Source organism: Priapulus caudatus, unplaced genomic scaffold (genome assembly GCF_000485595.1).
Source record: "Priapulus caudatus unplaced genomic scaffold, Priapulus_caudatus-5.0.1 Scaffold1251, whole genome shotgun sequence".
NCBI lineage: Eukaryota > Metazoa > Priapulida > Priapulimorpha > Priapulimorphida > Priapulidae > Priapulus > Priapulus caudatus.
Genome location: NW_014578312.1, coordinates 17,675 through 40,314, shown reverse-complemented (window position 1 = coordinate 40,314; position 22,640 = coordinate 17,675). Strand labels below are relative to the sequence as shown.

At 40.5% G+C, this 22,640-nt stretch overlaps 1 long non-coding RNA gene across 1 annotated transcript in view; it reads left to right on the top strand.

Annotated features, from left to right (window-relative positions):
• LOC106815976 overlaps positions 1-13,732 on the top strand; it is a 21,574-nt gene extending 7,842 nt beyond the window's left edge. Inside the window, exon 3 of the long non-coding RNA XR_001394816.1 lies at positions 13,656-13,732. This is a non-coding gene — a long non-coding RNA (uncharacterized LOC106815976). The remainder of the gene's footprint in view (positions 1-13,655) is intronic.
• The last annotated feature ends 8,908 nt before the right edge of the window (positions 13,733-22,640 follow it).

Below are 22,640 nucleotides of genomic sequence, written 5' to 3'. Positions count from 1 at the left end.
ACGTGCTGTAATGTTAAATGCATGCGATGCGTGTGAAATGGAATTGACTCCCAAGTTTTGCTTTCGTCAACAGGGATGAGAAGTTTCTATCGATGCATGAAGACACAGACAAAGACACTCTTTTCTCCTGGACCGTCATGCTAAGGTGAGTTCATCATCCGTTAATCATCTTTAATCGGCTCACCATCTCACGTTAGTTAGTCGCGAGAGAGAGTCGGTTATGTGCTCTAGCAGTTTATCTGACGTAACCTGCCGCTTACTTCACGCCTTGGTGATCTGGGAATTTTCCATGTGGCCATAATACCCGAGTATGAGCCTAAACGAGCAGTCCAGCCATGGAAATTTAAAAATTATTTCATATACAAATTATATTTAAATTATTATTGCTGATTATCATAAATTATATGTATGTGAATAATAGTTAATGTAATATATTATAATTATATATTATAATAATAATTATATATTCAGATTATATGGTAGAAATTATAATAAAAATTTCTTAATAAAATTAACGAAAACCTTCCTTGTCCTTAGCCATTGCAGCCGTTACCCTGCATGACCTAAACGCCTGCATGCTTAAACTCTTACGCTGTCTCGCGCCGGCGCGCGTGCTTCGTTCCCCGCAGCGAGCCGAGTGAAAGTAGCTGAGTGCAAGTACAGTCACGGACAACGAATGGTGGCGGAGGTCACACTAGCAAGGTGCGGAGAGGCAGCACTGGCCAACGCTCGGAGGCACCATCCGTTAAAACGTACGAGCCACGCCGCAAAAAACCTGTAACAACTATCTCCGCCCTCGCCCGCCCTTACCCCCCAAGATTGTAACGAAATCGCACTCAAAGGACCTTGCGCTAGGCAGCTATTGCCACGGGCCCCCAGAGGCCGTTGGTTAATACTATTGGTCAATAACAAATCACGATGAGTATTCACGTGTTTAACACGAATACTTCCAATACGTTTACGAAAACTATTCTGTGACCACAGATCATTTCTTAGTATGTGCAAGGGCTTCTTATGTAACTAGAACTTATGTTGATACTGATCGATGTTATTCTCTCTGAACGTTATTATCGTTTATATTAATCACGTCAGTATGTTACATTTTTGCATTTTCATCGTTTGCTGAGCGGCAGGGCCGGCCGGCGGCGGCCGTGCCAGTAGCGCGGCGGCAGGGCGCCACCGCAGTCCCTTGTAACACGTGATTCCCGCGCAGGCTAAAGCTGGTGGAGAAGGCTGCTACTCCTACACGAAGGGAACAGTCAGGGACAACCGGGAATCGGGGACAGTAATGCATCAAGGTAGCTGCATCTCCCCGCCGGTCCTCACTTTTCGGCTCCTTGTTGCCAATCTGCTATAACACCTTAACACGCTCGCCAACATATACTATAGCCATGCTGACATAAACACGCTTCAACTACATTGCTTAGCATATTATTGGCTGGCATTGAACGCCTTCTCTCCTTCTTACAGCTGATCTTTACATAAACATATACTTCACTACAATTGTTTACAGCCATTTCGCTACAGAACCACCTTTCTTCCAATTGATTCTACGCCGATAGCTCGACGTGCATGGTCATCGCGCTATCACAAGCCGGTCCCGTCAACGCGACGGAGCCGGTGTTGGCGCCGGAGGTTTACTGGTCTCGACAATCTAGGGAAAACACGTTGCTTTATGAACAGTGTGCTTGGCAGGCGCTGTCGAACACATGCGAGAGTTCGCGCGATCACTTCCTACTGTGAGCGAACAACGCGCGTGTGTTCAAACTGACCCGCAAATGTCTGCGATCACTTGCCTATGGTGGTCCGCGGAACACAGGACCGGCAATGGGTCGTGTTCCAAAACCTAAAAAGCGTTAATGTTCAGCGTATCACTTCCTGAGTGGCAACAACGAGCCATGTTATGTGCCACATGTGAGTTTAGGGCTCACTTCCTTGGTGAACAGCATGCGTTTTCAAACCTTTATCTGTGAATTCAGCAATTACTTCCAAGGTGAACAATGGTCGTGCTCAAAGCGCTTAAAACGTAAATTCGGGCAGCACTTGTCTAAATAGAGATGTGGTGTGTTCAAGTGGCTAAAAACTCTAGTCAGCTGATCACCTTTCTAGGTGCGTGAACACTATGCGTGTTCAAACTTAAAACTGCTTATACAAGGACGTTTCAAAGTGTAACAGCCGAGTGTGGATGTTCGGTGTTGTCGTTGCAGAGGGAAGGGTATCCAGAACGGATTAACAGCGGAAAAACCCGCTTGGCACAGGAGGCAAGCTGGCCATCGCGTTCGCTGTGCTGGTCAAGGTTCTATGGTCCGGCACTCACTGCTCCTATCCTCCATCGAAACTTAAGGTAAGCCATGAGTGCAGCCCGTTTTACCCCTTGTCCCCCCTCACTCGCTCGCTCCATGCGAATGCTTCTATGCGGTCAGTCGTTTGCTGTGTTGGTCAAGGTTCTATGGTCCCGGCACTCACCGCTCCTACCCTCCATCGAAACTCAAGGTGAGCTGTTATAAGTGCAGCCCGCTCTTACTAGTCATAGTTTAGTTAATTTCGTTTGCTTATTTCTGCATGGTACATGGTGTTGCAACTTTCAAATAAATACTAAATAATAAATTGATATATTGATGTATAATTTAATTTCGACAACATAGCAACAGTAGATCCCTAGTATACAAGCATACATATATATAGCATACCATAGTAATGATGGTGGAGCTGGCATTGGCGACCCTACAACTGATACAAAACATCTTGAAATCAGAAAAATAATTAGATCCCAACTTTAATTATTTCTTTTACAATCAGAACTAGATGGGAATATTGTATAATACAGAAGTGGCTGAATAAAGAGACATCGTGGCAACCCATGCAGTTACTCAAAATGGAAGCATGCAGCTATATATATATTTTAAATATAATTATTCTGAGTTTTTATTGTTTCTTCGATGTATGCTTTCAGAAACAATGTATTGGGGAAAAAAACTGAAGACAGTGAAACAGAATTGCATCTATGTTTAATGCTGACCAGCTAGCTACTCTTGAATTGTCTAAGGTATAATCATATATACCATTAAAAAAAGATTATAAAAAGCCAAGTAAAGGCATTTCATTTGTTTATTACCAGAAATTTGATAGGAATTAAGTATTTTATTAATAAAAAATCAAGCAAAACTGTTCTATTTACTTATTAATTATTACCATTAATATTTTAATATTTAATAAAATATTAAACAACTTATAAACCATCTATGTTATAAACATTAATGATATTCATCATAGTGAGCATGTTGTTGTTACGCAATTATGCTAACACAATGCTAACAGTAACACAGCATTGGTTGATTCACACATGCCATGGCGCCACTGCCGCGTTAACCATTGGCCCATGCGCTTCCTTCCTCTCCTTGCCGTGCGTCCATAGCAGAAGTTCGATTTCACATCTATCTCTGCTATTTCCATCGAATTTGCAATCAAGGAGTTATAAAACCACGTGAACTCGATATATCCTGTGAGATAAATTGCCAGAGAATCCGAATACCTGCAGTCTGAGAACGTTCATTTGCTTGTTTAAAAAAAATTGATTGAATTTCAGCGACCGCGTGTCTACAAGACTAGACAGCAAATTTCCGCCATCTTTCTTTCACATTTTTCAGAGTTGTTTTCTCTTATTTTTTGTGTAAAAACTGGGTAGTATGGTTATGTCTAAGCTTTCATGTGTTTCTGAGATGTCTGGTTCTGCTGCTGCTTCGCCGTTTTTGTTTTTCAGTGACTCTATACTCAAGTACCTTGGCGGTTACTGTCGATGCTCAGCAGCTGATGGAACCGTGGTCGACGTCATAGATGGGAAGAACTTGTTCGTCTCCTCTGGTGCGACTGTGGGCCAAGTTCTGGATGTTGGTGGTGAGGAGAACAGACTGCATCGGCTGCTTAAAGGAGCGACATTTATTGTGTTGCATGCTGGAACAAATAACCTCATTCAGGTAAATAGCCTAGCCTAAGGCAATTTTTAGACCTAATTTAGCTGCCCTAAAGCCCGGCGCACACGTGGCAATTTTTATCGACAGTACCGGCGACTTTTATCGACAGCACTGTTGATAAAAATCGCCACGTGTGCGCCACCCGGCGACAATGCAATCATCTCTTAGCGACATCCCAGGTAACACTGAACGTCCAAAAAACGTCTTATGGACGTTCTTTTTAGGTCCTGTTTCGTCTTCGCCCTTATCAAACGTTTTAAAAACGTTCTTAAAACGTCCATTTTGGACGTAACATTTCCCGCAAAATTTAGGTTTTTTGCATACGTTTAAAAAACGTTCTTAGAACGTCCACTTTGGTCCAACATTTTCCGCTAAATTTAGGTTTTTGCGGACGTTTTAAAAACGTTTTTAGAACGTCCGACCCTTCGTTTGCGGACCCCCCCCCCCGTCTCCGTCCCCCTCCCCCAGTGGGCAACAGCACCTCGAGTCGACATCGGTATATTGATCGTTTTTAGAACATAACGTCGATTGATGTGATTTCGACGTCCGTGCGACATCAATCAACAAATGTTGGGAGACGTTTGAGAGAATTCAAATGTCACCTCTTTTTGTTTTTAGTTAAAATTAACTTTAAATTAATTCTTATTATGTTGACTTCTTATATGTTAATCATGTTCATTATGTTATCTTCAATAAATACATAATAAATAAATAGCTATGCATACGTCATATATGTTCATCGCACAGCAACCGCGCAACGCATTATGGGTAAAACGACGCCAGCGGAAAATATTGGGTATAAGCAGAAATTATATGTTATCATTACAAATCTAGCTAATCCATCGAATAGACACATTATCAGTGTTTAAAAAACATACAAGAAGGCAAGTCAATATGTCTACTATTGTTGTTGTATAGTATTTGTTGTGAAACGTGAGTAAACGCAACAATATCGTATATTTTCCTATTACATACATAATATCGCATATCACATGATGTACAGTATTACTATTAGCGACCACAGGCACTTGAAGCGTTTCAATAAAATATAATGCTAACTAAATACGAATGTTTCTATAGCCTACTCTACTACACTATGCCTAGCCTACTATACTAGCCCTACTCTCTTTCACCTATTCGCCAACAGTTTCCTGTAAATTCCGTCCAAATCCCACGTCCAACGTACGCTGCCGGATGCCACTGCTCTCGCGGCGCGACTGTTGCACGCTTACATTAACATGGTTCGTACAGTCATTGAAAAGTCCTTGAATTTGAGGGGAGTCCTTGAAAAGTACTTGAATTTAGTAAATGTTGATTTTGTGCTTGAAAAGTCCTTGAATTTCATGAAAAGTACTTGAATTTAGTAAATGTTGATTTTGTGCTTGAAAAGTCCTTGAATTTCATGAAAATGTCCTTGAATTTCATAAAAATTTATGTCCTTGAATTTTTAGAAAGAATCATTGCCTGTAATAAAAAGAAGTTTTGTACCATCAATAATGTGTAAACCTCAATAAAAATTGCGTTAAATGAGCTTAAAAAGCTATAGACACGATAGACAGTTAAATAATGATCACAAATTACAGTAAGTCAGTAAAATCAGTCAGTAAATCAAGGTATGTTGTAGAAGTGACAATGTTTAGAAGGGTTTATTAATGTGATCCAGGTAAGTTTTAGACGTGACATGCAGTGATTAAGAATGGGGTTATTAAATTAATCCAGGTATGTTTTGCTCTGTGTATGAATTCCGATAAAATGTCCTTGAATTTCCGATAAAATGTCCTTGAAAAGTCCTTGAAAAAAAATTCAGTCTTCCTGTACGAACCATGATTAATATATATCGCTATATATATTAACAGTCACTGTGCACAGTGAGCAATGGCGGCGTTAGTGTGTGTGCATAGAGCATTTACACGGAATTGACAGGAAACTGTCGGCAATAATAGGTGAAAGAAACATTGTCATTAAGAATTTTGTAGTGCTAGTATTAGATTTCGTATTTATTTAGCATTATATTTTATTGAAACGTTTCAAGTGCCTGTGTTAGCGACATTTGCTCTCAGCGATCACTTGAAATTTCCCCTATATAGTTTGTTTGCTCTACATAATGACTGCATTCACCGATCACACCTACGACACTACTTGCTACTGTAGGCCTATATATGTAGTGTGGAATTAACACATGCTCCGATCAATTAGTTGTTATTAGTAATATTATTACTTGTTATTTTGTCATTCGTCGTTCAGTTTATGGGAACTTGGAATGACCTTAATTCAATTTCGAAATGTTTAAAAGTGTGTATATATAATGACTTGCATGTTTTTAATACTAGCATATTGTCTTGAACCTATATGCACTTTCTCGGTAACATCCCAGTACGGCTCATAGGGTCTATGTCCCCCAGGGTACTGCCGGAACGTAGTACTCGCCTACTCCCTAACCCTGGTCACTATTTGATATGATTAGGGTTAGGATTAGGGTTAGGGAGTAGGCGTAGGCGACTCCCTAGACTCGTTAGTGGAGTAGGCGAGATACAGTCCGGCATATTAGATAGTACCAGAGGCGTGTTCAGGAGAGCGAACGCTCGCGAGCGTTCGCTTTCTGAACGACACTGCGCAAGCAAGCGCTCGCAAGCGCTTGCGCGCAAACTCAAACGGCTGTTCGCTCAGCGCGCGGGTTGTTTACAAGATGGCGACGGGAAATCTGGCGAATTTGAATCTAACATTTCTGACTTCAATTTGCAATCTATTTCAACTTCATTTCATTTTTCATTCATTCATTTACTTCTAAATTCAATTCGTATCAATTTCGTCTGCTAATTCGTTTAACAGTACTTGTTCGAAGACATTAAAATCTCGCGATCAAAATCTGCTGAGTAACCCTCCGATGGTGGGCCGCATCTGTGATAAAGCCTGCGCACAGCGAGCGCTTCGCGTGTGCGTTCAAGAGGCACTGCGTTCGTTCATCGATGGCGACGTTCGCATTTTCGAGCGCGTTCGCTCTCGCTGATACACTGCCTCAGGGTACGTTTCGGTAATAACCGGAACTGTGCCCAGGGTTAGGGCAGGGTTATAGGTCCCAGACTGTAGTAAGTACCACCGTATTTCCCTCGGGGCAATGCCGGGTAATCGCGCTAGTCTCTTATAATGTCGTGTAAGTGTAGACATATGGTTAATTTTTTAGGGGATGAGCCGCTGTATTGTGCCGTGATGGAGACCTTCGGCTTTTAAGGAAATATGAGACGACAATTGACAGATTGTTTTATCATTAGTATCTTGGTATGTATAAAGCCTTGTGTCTTTGTGATTTATTTTATCTGTTAATAATGATTCAGAGACAGACTCAGATATACAGTTTAAGTGATTCACTGTTCAACAACCAATCTCGCAAAACGCATTACAAAAGTTAATAATTGTTAAGAGCCGGCACAGCGTGAAAAGGTCGAAGTTGTTGTTCAGCTCACTCGTATGTTAAACATTGTTTATATAGCTTAGTGATATATAGGTCCCCGTGCTGTCCTGGGGTTGCCTTCTTATTCTGCTATATACGTATCTGTATTCATGTTCGAATAAGGGAAAAAATTTGCTGTCTGGCTAGGACAAGCAATACAAGATATTGTCTTGCGTGTCCTGATTAAACATAGAAATATAGAAATGTGTAATACTGCAAATTAAATTTACGACGCGTCAATTATCTTACTTGTTAATTTTTAGATCCTAGTTTCACTACAGTTCAAATGGCACCGAAACTTGAAAGAACATAAAGTAACACAATTAGTTATTTTAAGTTATTACTTGTCTTAACAAAGTTGAAGCGATGGTAGAAAATGATTAAAAATTGCTCTAAAAAGCTGCTGGCCAGATCTACTTGTCCTCCGTGGAAATGGACAAGTGAGAACCAACGGATAGCCCTTATTTCAAACAATTTGTATTTCTTAAGGAATCTTACCAAGAAGGAGTAGCTACCATGTAATGAGCAACAGAGAACGTATCCAAGAAACCTCATACATAGGAACCATGAATGGTCTTATTGACCAGACCAACCAGCTGCTTCATGAAATGTGCGAGGTAAGGCTTTGAATGTTTGTCAGATGGATGCATGGATGGACGGATGGATGGACAAATGGACGGTTGCAAATTGAACAAATTTTGTCGTCATATATTGAGACACTTTAGGGGTGAAACTTGTTGTCGCCAGGACCATCTGTAGGTAAGAATTTGTTATCTGTCTCCAGGAATTGATTCGATGCAATCATAACATGTCAAGGTGTTACAAATGTAACAGAAAAAATCTCAATTCTATAAGACATCTTGCTCGTAGATTTATTATTTCATGTAACTAGCATGTATGTACATGTTGCTTGGATGGCTAAGGGGCCAGATGCACGTAAAGGAAACTACCTCCAGAAATAAATCGCCGATATTTCATGAAAGTTGGTAGGTGTGTCTTGTATGGCTAACGGGCCAGATCGCGTTATCAAATGTTCACCAGGAGGCACTGTAATATGGTTTCTCCAGAAACAATGGGTTTTTGCCTAGTTCTCAGCGTACTGCTTTCATTTAAAATTTCGGAGCTGTGCAAGCTGAAGACTCCGAAGTAACTGGATTGTTATGGAATATAGTCTTGCTGAAGAAGTTCAAGTTTGTGCTCTTGGTTGCGAATTAATAATAACTGAGAATAAGGTTGTGAAGTTGATGTGATTTTACAGAACTTTTGCCATTGCACTGCATTTCATTTCCATGCATCGAGATTTTCGAGGAGAATCTGGAAGACTTATGCGTCGTGATGGCCTCCACACCGTCCACAAATAGGATTGCAGTAAACTGCAAAATCTTTTTTGATGGCATTAGAACGCACGGCAAGGAGGCGAAAACTGGTGAGTATTTTCATCCAAGGTCATTACATATTACATGCATTTGATCACAGCGGCAGATCAGTCATCTTCAGGGCCATTCTGTTTCAAACTGCCATAATCATCAGTTTCTTTTTCAAGTTTTACATTTATTTTGATTTTGTTTTTGTTTTTTTGATGAAATTGATTATGGATTTTGATAACCAAGCGCTTGGTTTGAGCCACTGTTCAGCCGATGATCGAGTATAATCGATTATCGACATCACTACTTACTATACTATTTTAATTAGTACTAGTACTAGCAACTATAATTACGATTAGTGGATTTAATCATGCTCCCGAGTAGAATTAAATATTGTGATTAACTTAATCATGATTAAAGTTAATTACGCTTTGCGAAACAGTCACTTCAATTTAAGTACGGGAAGTTAATCATGATTAGGACTCACGCTTCGTGAAACCGCCCCCAGAATGATTACAGTGGTATATGTCTTGGGACATATATATACATATACATGTGGGGGAAACATGACATCTTACTCCCACTCCGATTCAATTTTGAAATCAGTCTTTTCTCTTTGTAGGAAAAATGTCAAACACCCGAGAGCTGTTCATGAAGTGGTAACGAAGGCTGAGTATGATTATGATGAGGCCTTTCCAGCCTTAGGCCTACCTACGAGCACTGAGAAGAGGAAGGACCTTGCCAGTGACAGGCCACTCTATTCAACGATGTGCTCCAAGAAACCGTCATGTTCATCAGGTATTAAAGCAATACATTATGCATGTCTCTATGGATATTGACTCCAAAGCAGGGATGGCATTTGCCGTCAGAGGTAGTCTGTATCGGCGGCAAGTAAATGCCGTCGTAGCACCGAGTACCTGACGTGGATATTCGTCCGAGCATCGGATTATACTCTAAACCAAAGATTGTAGAGTGCCGGAGGCACAAGATAAACCACTCTCCAATCATAGCGTAGTAGGTCATGGGTCGCCACAACCGCCATTTTAGGAAGCAAGTTCACACGAAGTTCCCGGATGTTGCTGTATCTGCTACTGTGCTGTGTGCTGTCAGCTCAGCTTACTGTTCTGCTGTAAATTGCTCGAATCATCAGTGTAAGCCCAACCTGTCTTTCTTCAGGTTCCCCAAGAATACGGAAAGGTGAGAAAACATTCTTTTTTGTCGAAATCCATCGTGAAAGAGTTGTGCAATCTTCGTTGAAACATGTAGTACCAGTGGCAGTGCAGTGGCTCTCTTATTCTTGTTGTTTGTGCACAGGGCGTACGTACGGTGTGCTTTAAACGGCATTTACAGCAAGTTATCGACAATAATAGGCGAAATAGAGTAGAGAAACATTAATACTTTGATAGTAGATACATTTAGTGTTTATTTACCATTATTTGTTTGAGACGGTCCAATGATGTGCCTGTGTACTGTACCACTGTCTGACACTACACCACTGCACTGTGTACATACTAACATAGTAACATCCGATTATGAATTATTGTTAGATTTTTGTACACTTGAATGAGAGATTTGATACAGCTATTGGCATAAAAATATTATCTATTCCATTATATTATAATATATATATATATATTAACCATGGTTATCCATATTATTTCTATGTATCAAACAGACGCGGAGCGGGTTTTGCTTCCTAAAATGGCGGACGTGGCACTCCATTGTGTACTACACGTCATTGCACGTGATTTCGCATGAGTGGTTTATCTTGTGCCTCCGGCACTATACGATCTTTGCTCTAAACCGACTCGGCTATCTTATATGTACACGAGTACCAAAATTAATCTATGGTGTATAACCTTTCGTAGTGATGCGCAACAATGCTCGGACGAATAGCGCCACCGAACTAGTATCCACATATATATATATCGTGGATATTCGTCCGAGCATCGGATACTTAATTATATACACAAAATCAGGAGCTAATAATGACAAATTATTAGCTCCTGACAAAATATACACACAAGTACAAACAGTCACCCTATCCCACGGAATAGTAATAATCACCACGGTTCAGTGTGATTTTACTACTAGTATTTTGTATATATATTCTTCATGTTTTCAATGTTTGTCGATTACTAAGTCACTGTGGAATTTAAATCAGAAACCTGTGTATGCTGCTGAGTCAGTCCACACTATTGTGCAATTTAAATCAATATTTCTATGACAGATAGTCTTTAATTGTTAGATTAAATAATCTAACAATGTGTCTCACTGCTGCTCTGTGTCTGGACTTTTTGTATTTTATTACCCCCGTACATGTAAACAGGGTTCTTGTTAATAGCCGGTAACCGGTTATTTTTACCGCCTATCGCGCAATTTGTTACCGGCTATCAATTTGAAAGAAACTCCCACTAAAGGCAGTAAAATATTTAATCCATATTTGAAAAAACGAAGTTTATTTTAAATACTTCCAACCCAAGACTATATTTCCTATCTAAACTACCAAATTCTAGAACCCATACCCATCAAAATAGGCTATTTGTGGGTCAAATCAGAATTTTTTTCCGGGGGTGCATGCCCTCGGATCCCCCTAGCAAGGCTTCGCGCCTTCGCCGCTCGCCCTACCGTCCGTGCCGGAAAAACAGTTACCTGCTATTCATTGTCAAATTACCTGCTTTGTCAAAAGTTAACAAGAACCCTGTGTAAATATTTTAAATTGACAAAAACTTAAATATTAATCGTACCATCTTGGTTTTATTCATATTTGATACCATAATAAAGAAATAATTGTATATATGTTAATCAATATCATTATCTTTTAGCCGTATAACTTATAATCAACGCGTTCAGTTTTCTAGACTTGCTGTCAGAGTGTTGCTACATGCTGTGAGAGGGTACAGCCTCTGACAGCAAGTAGCAGCCTTACTTGCTGTCAGAGGTAAATTGCCAAATTCGATGCCTCCAAAGGAACTTCTTAACAGAACTTCTCAGGGTTACAGTCATCATTACCTGTAGTACAGTAGAGTCCCTTTATTACGTAACATTGATGTTGGGGCCAAATAATGAATCCGTGTTTTATAGGCCATTGTAACACATTTACATAGGAAATATATAATTTGGGAGCAATAGAATGAACAGTGTTATCATGGAAAACCGTGTTATAAAGGACAGTATAATAAAGGGACCAGAGTGTAATGTTATTAGTTTGTAGATTTTTCTTCCGCATTTCGAACGTATTAACGATACATTTATTGTAAATTTTCTTTATAGAACGAGAAACAAGTCCATATACTTTGGTCTGGAAGTGGAAGAAACCTCAAAGGCAGACCCAACTTCTAATCCGTGGAGCAAATCCGAATTCAAGAAGGAAAATGGTGCATCCCATTGTGAGGAACTCCAGGAAATCTAAGACTGTGGATCCTCAAACGATGAAGGTAGACTTCACAACACAGAACAAGTAAGAAATATATCAATATTTATATTTTTAGCTCATCTGACATGTATATATCGAAATTATATACATACCATAAAAGGTGGTGTCGCTAGGGGGGTCCGGGGGCGTGTATTTTTACCGTACGACTAATTAATGCGTAAAATCGCCACCACACCATAGACGGTATTTGGGGTTCTTGTATATATAAGATAGCCGAGTCAGTGTACAGTTAGTGACAGGTTAACTGTGCATTGTCAGGTTAACTTGTGTGCTGTCTGCAGTGCATGCGTGGTACGGTAAAAATACACGCGTGGGATGTTCTGGTCGAACGGCAATTCTTGACGACCGATTCCCGCGCTGGCAAACTTTTATTGTGGTGGAATTTAAACGGGGCGGAGGTAATTTAAACGGGGCGCAACGATTCAAACAGGGGGGAGTTTTCCCAAACGGGGCGCGCGCGCCCCGTTTGCGCAACGTAGGGAGAACCCTGGGGAGGAAATGCAAAATTGCGGCACAAATCTAAACGGCTCGACCTAGGTTCGTGATAGTCGGTGTATAGCATCATGGTAGGAAAAGCCATCACTGTGCCGAAATTGGAGGTCACAGGTCAAAGTCAATGGGGCACAGGGCAGATTTTAGACATTTTCTGAGGACATGGTCTGACGGAGCGATTGAAAAACTTTTTTGTTTCAGCGGTGACCTAGCATTTTTATAGCTTTATTGAAAGGACCATGAAATGTACCTTCTGCTGACATGTGAAGAGTAAGTGTCTGATAACCGTTTGACCCTCAAGAGGAGGGTTAAACATGGATATGTTTACTGTCTGTTAGAAAGAATTTGACTGCCGGGTTTGCTAGTAGAATATATACATGCCTGGATGTATGAGGCTACAATGTCACAGTGAAATTTCAAAAGCTAAATTTGGTTGAAGAAGTTTATGCTCCTTAAATCGTATAATTTCTATGGCATTCTGTACTGTCGGTGTGTTACATGTAACGTATGCCACTGCCAGTGGCCACTGCCAGTGCATGTGGTGGTGGTACTGCATGTGTAGTTTTTGCCTGCGTTAATTGGTTACAGGTGGCAGCTCTCTATATTGCAGCCTGTAGGCTTGCGTAGGTAAATGGATGAGTGCTTACCTATTCTGTCTTGCAAATAGTTGTTGCTACTACGTACGATGGAAGCTTCCATCTTTAATCTGAAGACACTTAAACGTACGCGCCATCTCGTGGCAACTTTCATAACGATCCCAACGAACATTCCTTGAGAAGGTTCCTGATACCATCCCTGTGCATTCCACTGTTTCGGCGTGTATGTGAACACATTTGGGACTAACAGGGTTTACTAGAATCCCACCACTCCACCACAGTCACCGCAGTAGACGTTAGATGAGCGCTGTCGCTCCGCGGCACTTGTATTATATAATCTTAATATAGGCCTTTGGGACAGTGTGGAAGTGTACATTAAAATAATTTTGTTTGCAGAATGTAAGTAAATTTTTGTATTGATTATTTTAATTCTGGTGTTATGATAATGACAGTGCAAGATATACTGTCAGTGTACTGTACAGTGTACTTTTAAAGTGTATTGTACATTGTAAAGTACATTGCAGTGTACCTTTAAGCACGAACACCGTAATAAAGATTCGATGTTTTGCCTTGAACTGACATTGTGAAAATTGTGCATTTTGTAATTACAAATGTGACTTATAAGGCAGAAAGGTGTGAAATGATGTCATGTAACTATATGTGCGAGTACTATATGACCAATTCTAACACGACCAGTCGGGCTACTAACACTGGTTGTATGCGACCGGACCAAGCATTTACCCGACTAGGTCGGTCGGACGTGGGTTAGTGTCGAACCCTGATATCTACATCTCTTACATAAAGGGCGAGTCTGTTTTTCTGTCTGTCTGGGGCTCTATCTTCCCCCCCCCCGTAAGAGGTAACCCCCCCAACACCATATATGTGACCCGCTCCAGCAAATCCAGGATTAAGTAGGAAATTCTACAAATTGAGTTATGTGCATATCTGAATAGATCATTTAATTACCTTTAAAATGATATATAATATTTGGCTATATCTAAAGAATTGACCGATCTACAGCAATTTGAAGAATATTCCGGAATATGCAGCTTTTGAGATAAAGCGTTCCGGGTAAGGGGCCCCGTCGGGGATGAGCGGTCAGTGGCCCTTGAAAAATATTTTTTATTTTTTTATTTTTTTATTTTTTTAAATTAAAAATGACCATAATAATCTAGAGATATCTGAACCTATATATCCGGATTATATATGCACTTAGGAACTTATTTTTGTAAAAATCTCATTTTTGTCCAGGTAGGCCATTTTCAGCATTGACATGTGTGCGTGCGCATTACTCAAAACAATGACTTGCGACTTAGTCCATATTATGCTGGAGCGGGTCACATATATTCTTAATCAGCATGTCGCGACAACCATTTTAGGCCCCCAAAAAAATCGAAACAATACAAACAATAAAAAAATGTCAAATTACAATTAAAATTATTTATGATTTTCATAAATGTCTGCGCGGTGGCGCTATATAGTATATACCCTACTACTGCATCGAGTGCGCATTTTCGCGGTGTTGTTCGCATTTTTACCGGTATTTTTGTAGCTCTATTGTCGAATTAATCAGCATGTCGTGACGACCATTTTAGCCATAGAGGCCAGACACATCAGCTCACCAAGATTTGGGTTGATCAGATAGTCCTTAACCGACAATACTATTAATCAAAAATTTGGTATGGACATACTATAGGAAGGGTTGTCTAACATATCAGACGTTTTTTTGTCAGTTGCTAATGTTTAAGTGTATTTTATTTTTCAGATATGCTGTTCTGAAGAACATAAAGCCAAAGAGAATTGGGATTCCGCTTGGCGATGATCACAAAACAACGAGACCAGTAGTCACAGTTAGGAGAGCACAGGCTAGCAAGTGCTGGTGTGGACTTTTTGAGTATGTGAGCGATGATATGTTGCTGGATCACGTGATTAAATGTCACGTGCCAACAGAAAGGTAAACATTCTTACAGTAGACTCCTGCTAAGTCGGATCCTTTTAAGTCAGACAGAAATTGTTGTCCAATTGTAGTCGCATCTTTATCGAATTCCCTTGTCTACTTCAAATTATTGCCCAAGTCAGACAGAAAGTGCTGGTCCCAATTAGGACAGCTCATATCAGCAGTTTATTGTTAATACATATAATTTTCACAAACATTTTAGCCCACTTGGGACGTAGCGGTAGCCCTGCAGGCTATTGTATTAACTTGGCATCTGTCTGTCCATCCATCTGTAGACAAGAATCGGACTTAATGGGAAATTTTCGACACACATTGATCAATCGTCTTGATTTTTCCGTTTTGATAGTTTCAGTGAAAGTAGTCCACATACAATAGACAGCATAGTATTATTATACTGTCTATTGTGTGTGGACTACTCTCATTGACATTTCTGCACATGACACACTATAAACACTAAATACAACGTCAATCTGATCCGTGAGTGGAACCAGAAAGCAATGGAGTGCGTTGATCCATCTCTACTCACACACCTGGTCCGACGCTTTCGTAAGTCGGGTTCTTCTGGCATAGACCTATGGCTTATAACCCTTGCCCTTTTCGCTAGATCGCTAAGTGGAGCCGGGTCCACGGGAGCACTGTATTGCCCAGCAATACTGATCACTTGTTTATTTTATAAGGTACCACATTGTTAGATGCGTTGGTGGGGCAAGGCGCTGTGTCAGTAATAAAAGAAGCAGGCCGCGAAGAGGACATCGAATCCTTAGCTAAGCAGTATGATGATGCCAGGAGATCGGGAATGCATGTGGAATTCTTGTGCCTTGTCATCCCATCAACTATATGGACATCCATTTGCCCCCTGGGTATTCTGAGGCATTGCAACTACCTCAAACCAGGAAATCTATGCAAGTGTGCTTTGGTAGCAGAGACACAAACGTGTGATTCTGCCAGAGAAATTCTTCATTTATGCCAGATAGTCGCACAGCTGAGATTTAATAAAGCATAAATGAGGAGGATTCAGCAAAGACCCAAGTCATTTTGGATTATGGATCTTTGATGAGACTGAAGTCTAAATGTATTTTTTTTTTCGAGCCTCACATAAGGCTAAGGAGTTAATCAAAGATAACTAAAGTTTAGAATATGTTTTGATGATGAAGTTGTTAAAAACCACAGTGTGAAAAGGGACTAAACCAAGAAATTATTACTGCGAATTTAAGAAATTGCTGTTTTCAAAATCCATTGGAGAACGCGTGGAGTTCCGAATAATGTAAACTTCCTGTTGATGGCGATTACGACTGTGTTACTTGATCAGTGTTTGATTTCAAACTATACTCTATGCATTCTTAAACTAGTGAACAAGCAGGTTTCTGATCTGCATATGTTATAGCAACAATGTTGGTTTCATTTGAACCTACTGGCTTTTGCTGACAAGCTTAAAAAACGTTTACGGCTGCATCCATTTTAGAGTGTAAAAGTTGATTTCTTGTGCATGTTGGTAACTCCATGAAAATGAACAATTCTGTAATATCCTAAACATAGTAAGTCATGGCAATGTAGAGGTCCATCATGGTAACCATTTTCAATTATATTGTATACTTCACCGGCGGAGAAAAATCTGTTGACATATGCTGATGCACTTATGGTTGGAAGTGTCCAATGTCAGTAAATTGAACAGATTTCAAAATGTTTTAAACTTGTTAAACGTAAGCAAGACCTGCAGTTAGTTTATTGTCATAATCCGCTGAGAAAATGATGTAAATGTCATCACCCATTGCAGTCATAATTGTTCAACGTGCTTATCCGATTGCAGATCATGTGCTTCGAGTTGTGGTCCTGGCAACTGGGTTATTGGTGTCTTGGTTCATGGGCGCTATGGATAGAACCAAGTTTGAACTACTTTGTTCCTTCGTGTTGCCACAGAACTGGGTCTTACTTGAGAAGTATAAGCAGACTATTCTGAAGTTTTTAAGGGTCGGTTATTTTAAACTGGCGCTGTTGCTCGGGTAGGTATTGGATTTGATCAAATATGGTGCGCACTGTTGTGGAGAAGTTCCTGGAAAAACAAACTCAGCTTCCAAATGTCATAGTGCAGATGTCCGATGCTAGTAAGTAAGAAGAACGTATGCCAGAAACAGCTATTGTAGAAGTTAATTAGTGCTCGCCAGTGAATGATGATGTTTGATATACCAGCGAAAAAAAATCAAGACGAAAAAGAAATGCTATTCCAGAACCTTCGCTTCGCAGTGGTCCAAAAGGAACAGGTGTATCAGTTTTACCTCATACATTGAGAAATCATGCTTGCTGTATAAGGCCAAAATTCGAGGTACCGAGAATGAAATAATTTTACTTTTGTCTGGAGGTAAAATTTAGCGAGATAAACTCGAAGAAATTAAAGATGTCAGCGGTAGGCCTTCAAGACCAGGAAGCTATTGGCCGTCTGTAAAATGCCTTTTTGTCCAGCGAAGAAATGCGAAAACACTGGTGCTCCAGTTGAGTCTCAAGAGCTATGAAGACAGGATTTTAGATCAAGCCAATTATTCGAAAAGACTCTACACTGGCTGATCTAGACTTTGGTAAACCACGTATTTCTTATAGAACAAACAGAAAAGCTATTGCGAGGTAGCGTCACTCTAAACGAATCTACAGATAGATAAGTAAATTCTTTTCAGGTGCGCGGATTAAGGCAGAATCTGACAAGTCAAGCTGATGCAGAAGAAGTTTGGCTATTGCTTAAGCCAAGCAAGGCGAGTCTCGTTGATTCCAGGCACAGGGTTGGTGAGTGAAAGTGTCAGCCAAGAACTAGATGTGGCCTGGAAGACGAAAGTTTTCTTTGACAAGTTGTTATTTTTGACGTTCAGCGATCGAGTTACTATGTTGAGTAAGAGATATTTCAGGCATCTTATTACCCTTAGTTCTGGTGGAACTAAAAGGGTTGCTTGTTGACTGAAACTAGGTGGATGGGGAAAAGGACGCACAGACTTGATGAAGTGGTATAGGTTTCAGTTGAAAAGTCCGTGAAGGAAAAGCCCAAAGTTAGCCAGGTTATTTCTTTGTTGATTGAATGTTCCCTCAAAGTCCAATGACGTGTAGAAGGCACGTGCTGTATCATTGGTTTGAAAAGAAATGCAGTTGGACAACTGACACTATATACCTGTCCGCATGCAAAACCGATCTTCCACCTTGATAATAAAGAGCTGTGATCATTGGTGGCATTGATTCAGTGCGGTAAGTGGTACAAAGGAGTGAATGAGACTGCTCTCTGTCATGCTGTCTATGTACCAACTAAAATTCAAGCGTAAACGCCTGCCTAGATGTTCTTACTAGTGCAAAACCAAAAAAAGCCTGTATTTGACAAGCCATAGAGCTGTGGCTGGAAAAGTGAAACTTGTTTGTAGCAAAGATGACCTGAACAGGTGAAAGTGTTGTACTGGGCGTGACGATGGAAAATATCCATGAAAATGTTCCAACTAGAATATTAAAAAGCCGGAGTTTGTCTGTGTAGAGAGTATGGTAGGGACAATCAGAGCTTGCATTAACGATGATTCTGCAAAAAGATATTTCAGCTAACAAATAATTCTGGGCAAAATTGTTGAGTTGGCAAGGATACTGAAACAGAAAATCCTCATGTATTACCACTTGAACGCAAGTAGCACAGAGTAAAGTAATGTGACAAACTTTCCTCAAAACATCTATGAAAATGCGATGATGAAAATCCTGTTATATGGTCCGATTGCGTGATACAGAGAACTCCTGGCGAGCCAACTTTGAAATCAGTTCTTATGCTTTCAACCGTGGAAATCAACTGAGGGTACCACCAGGGAAACTATCATTTTGTCATTGTCCAAGGAAACAGCCTTACTAATAGTGTAGACCAATATGGCAAACATGTTCTAGGGTTGATCGTTAAGCAATGACTTAATGGCTGTATCGGTTCAGAAACTGCCTTCGTACATTCTGGTGATGCGCAAATAGAGGGCGTGTTGGCAGCAGCATCTGTTTCAAGATTCAGACGAGCGAATAGTGTTCAGGCTACCGACTCTGACAATACTACTAATCCAAGTGTGCCATGCAGTAATTTCGAGCTGTGAACAGCCCCAGTGCTATTTATTTATAATGATGGAATGATTTTCTTCGTGTAACGACATGGTCCTTTTGATAGATCCGATATCACCGTTTGATTCAGCATGATAGAAGACAATGGCTCTGCGAATGGAGCCAATGACAGACAATTGTGGCGGTCAACTCTTTGTAACTTTCATGGTTTACGAGCATCTGCAGGGCGACGGCATTGCATGAAGATGCTTCAGATTATTAATGAGGGACCGTTTGGAAACTGGTGTTTAATCGTAATGCGTTGCGTGGGATGAAGGCATCACGCAAATGTGTATTGCAGAATAACTTCATCTAAATTATTCAGCATATCAATTCCATCTGAAATTGAGCCAGGAGGAACAGAAGAGACAGTCTGTCAATTATTAAGTGTTCACTGGTTTTCACGCCTGGGCTGAAAACAAGTGACTGGCAGAGCGGAATTGATATCAAGTTGACTTAGCAGATGGCAGACAAATCCTCGTCTATTGATCTCGACAATTTACTGAAAGAAAGTTCAAGGATGTAATCAAACCTACTTCAGTGGTCAGATTGATCGTTTGATGATCTTGCCTTTGTATTGCGGTTATTAAGCAGCATTATGGGGGTGAATGATCTTAATTGAACCAGGCGCAGAATTTCGAGGGGCAACTGTGAATTTGGTAAAATTTCGAAAAGAAATTAGATTAAGCGCAAAACCAAGAAACAAATGCATGTGTCAGAGGCATTACATAAGTGTCAGTCCAAAAAGGGCGTGCGTGGTTTGCTGTACGGATGAACGAGTGGTTGGGCTGTAATTGAGAAGTGAGTGCAAGTGGCAGCAACAAGGACAAAGAAACTGATCGAGGCTTCCCCGATAAATTTTTACTGAGACGGATAGTAATGAAGATCCACTTAGATACTGAGGAATCGGTTCGCCTCGCAACAGAGATCCATCTGTCTAGAAGCTAGGCGAGCTCTTTTGTAAACTTCAGCAAATGTGGATTAGACGCACAGTATGATGTTGTTTTCAAAATGTAAGAAAGTGTTCTTTCTTGCCCTTGACCCGTCAGCGAACAGATTTTACGTGATTATGTCCATTGGACTTCTGCAGACAATTGCCATGAAAAAATAACAGCGAAATGCTACATTAGTGATATAGAGCCATGTAAGAAATTTGTACTTGCAGTAGTTTTACATGTTCTGGGTCAGCCGAAGTTTTGCAACACTTTCGTATGCTATTCTGGCTTTGAGAGAAAATTAAAGAATCGCTGAAGACTTGCTGAGCACAGTTTACTGGATATACCGTCAAGAAACCTTTCCTGTATGCGAGGAACGTTCAATCCACCAAGACATGGCACACTCATGAGTTGCATAAAAGTATTCACATGAATCCTCTCTGCAGAGAATGGACGTGCAAAAAGCGGGTCTATTTTGGCCAGTTTTACATGGATAGCGTTCTAAAAAAAAAGTGTATCTGGAAAGTTAGCTAGACGTGACCACCACACAATATGGGGTATCGCCCGTATAGAAGGCCATACCTGAAACGGAAATATCTCTCGCTGACCAACAGATCATGGCCCAGGAGTCAAGGAGTCCTGATCCATAGCAGACGGCATCGTTGGTGTTTCCCACGAAAGAGCCCAAAGAACAGCATGGTGCAAAAGGTCGAGTTAGAGTTGCAAACCTAGAGGAATTATTTCTTGTAATACGTAATTGATGCCTGCAGACATTGGGCAAAAAAGCACCTGTACAGATCCAGTACTGGCACAGAAGATGGATATATCGATGTTGCTCAGAGACGTGCTAGTTAAATGATAATAATTGGACCCAGGAAATTTCCCCCGCCGAACCAGTATTGTGAAAGAGGAGGAACAAATCGCACTCAAAAAGGCGCGGCCATCTTCACATTAGATGATGTCTGAATTCTACCCCTTTGAGACAACTGAAACCTGACATTGTGGTTTATGTGTGAACAGAATGAGAGTACACGCCTACATTTGCAGTGTCAAGGACTCAACTCTTCACCCCATAATGAAGAAACATCAAACTGCACTAATATATCTGCTCTAGTTGTGTTGGGTGTGATCACGCCACTGCTTATTTTGAAAATGATGTGCTATTAGAGGACAGTTGTTCAAAGGTTTCACAGTGTCCGCATCGAACACACGAAAAAGGATTGAAGGCGAAACTTTCAGCAATGATTTCAAGTGCTGGGGGCTAGAGCTGAGGCGGTGTGTCACAACAGAGATAACCCTGAAGAGCATATGAAATAAAACTAACACAGTAATGCGCCCATTCTGACACTCGAAATGTGAAAAGCCTGAGCAGAAAGACAATCCAGAGACACAGAAAAAGCAATTCTTAGGCAAGATTTTATCTGATATCAAAACTAAGTTATGGCAACAAGATGATGCTAAAATAGAATATAAAACTAGTTAAGTCGATGCCGATTCCTTATCTAAACTTTAAAAAGCTTAAGAAAAGAAGGGCAACCCAGGAACGCAAGAATCTTGCACAAGCTGAAGATCAAAGAAAAACAGTTTAGGCAAGATATTCATTGTGATATAAAACTAATTATGCCAACAAGATGATGCTGAAAAGAGCATAAAACTAGTAAATGATGCTGATCCTGACACTGAACATGAAAACAACATACTAAATTCAACATGCCCCTTGTGCAAAATATATGTAGTCAGAGGATCGCTAAAAGCTTGCCTCTATTGGTTGTGATAAATGTTTTAAATGGTTTCATTGGCGTTGTGTATCAATAACTGAAGAGCCTACTTGTAAGAGTTGGATATGTTTTGAGTGTCTGCATGGTGATATATAAACTCAAATAATTTTTAATTTATTTGTACTGTAGGGTGATTACTGTTTACAAGAAGCTGTGATCTGAAAAGGTGTCTTGGCACATTTGGTAATTATGTAAACACAGCAGAATCGAATGTCTCTACAGTATTTTGAGAACCAGAATCATTCAGTCCCTCAGCGGAGTGATGTCAGGCGAGACTTGATAGATTTATTGTGTTCCCTTGTCGACATCGTCTTGCGCGACGTTCTCTACAGATGCTTCGACATTCGTTTCCGACTTCCTTGCTCTTGGTTCATCCCCGCAAGGGGAATCCTTCGCGTAGAAGAATCCTCAACCATGAAAGTTTTATGGTTGACTCCGAAAGTCTCCACGTCCCCACGTTTACAATCTCTTGCATCCATGCAACTTGCGTTGCAATGCGTTTCTTTGACCGTGAGTCGCGCCGTCTTCTTGGCTGAAGAAGAGTCCTCCGGCCTCCTCCTCCTCGTAACTATGG